This window comes from Apaloderma vittatum, unplaced genomic scaffold (genome assembly GCF_000703405.1).
Source record: "Apaloderma vittatum isolate BGI_N311 unplaced genomic scaffold, ASM70340v1 scaffold11862, whole genome shotgun sequence".
NCBI classification, from domain to species: domain Eukaryota; kingdom Metazoa; phylum Chordata; class Aves; order Trogoniformes; family Trogonidae; genus Apaloderma; species Apaloderma vittatum.
This window is the reverse complement of record NW_009701919.1, coordinates 5195-6120: the sequence shown is the minus strand read 5'-3', so window position 1 is coordinate 6120 and position 926 is coordinate 5195. Positions and strand designations below refer to the sequence as shown.

General features: G+C 40.7%; 1 non-coding gene across 1 annotated transcript; it reads right to left on the bottom strand.

Annotated features, from left to right (window-relative positions):
• Positions 1 to 284: 284 nt before the first annotated feature.
• On the bottom strand, positions 285 to 368 carry TRNAA-GGC. Its single transcript is given in 2 exon segments — positions 285 to 320; positions 331 to 368. It is a non-coding gene; the product is annotated as a tRNA-Ala (tRNA).
• Between the last annotated feature and the right edge of the window lie 558 nt (positions 369 to 926).

Here is a 926-nt window from a genome sequence, read left to right as displayed (position 1 = left end):
AGTATTATGTGAATGTTAGAAAGGCTGTATTCTTCAGGTATTCATAAGTTATATTTTGATTGAGGACACACAAACATAGCTGACTAGCATTCAAACAGCTTTGATACCTGTAGTTTAAGCAACACTCCTGCAATGAATAACAGCTGTGGAATCCAAACTGTCAGCACTTTGTACATAGAATGGAATGGAATGGCCTAGGCTGGAAGGGACCTTCGAGATCACCTAGTCCAACCTCCGTGTTGTGGGCAGGGAATCCACCTGTCAACTAGACCAGGCAACACATGGGGACCGAGCGGGAATCGAACCCGCGACCTCGGTGTTGGTCCTTATTGCCAGCACCGCGCTCAAACCACTGAGCTAACCGACCCCCTAACTTTAACATACAGGATCAATAAACCGTGATATATTACAGTGAAGTCGTGAAGACTACAGCTTCACTAAGCAATAAATTGGTCCACAAATTCATAAAAATAGATTTGGACTATGTGGAAGGAAAACTGAATATAAGGAAGAGTTCCTAGTATAAGAATGGAAATGTCATAATGGGGCAATGGAAAATAAACAGCATAAATGAAGGAGATTTACTTAAGGCAGAGAGCAGACACAGCCTCTATGCTGTGGTTACACCAGTATTTAAGGAAACAAATCTTAAACAGGGAAAAGGTCACAAAGCAGGCTAGAAATCCCGCTCACAAATCCATTTTTAGTGTATGCTCAAAATCGTATCATCTCACTTTATTAAAACAAGTGTTTTTCAATAGTCTTGAATTTGGGACTGCTACAGCTCGAAGAGAATGACTTAGAATCTTGTCTGGCTCAGTTGTCATGGAAACAATTATTTACTTCCATCTGGATAATCTTTACCATTGTGGACCTGCAGCTAGCAGAAAAAGTGAGTGAACCTCTGTGGTTTCTGCAATTTAAAA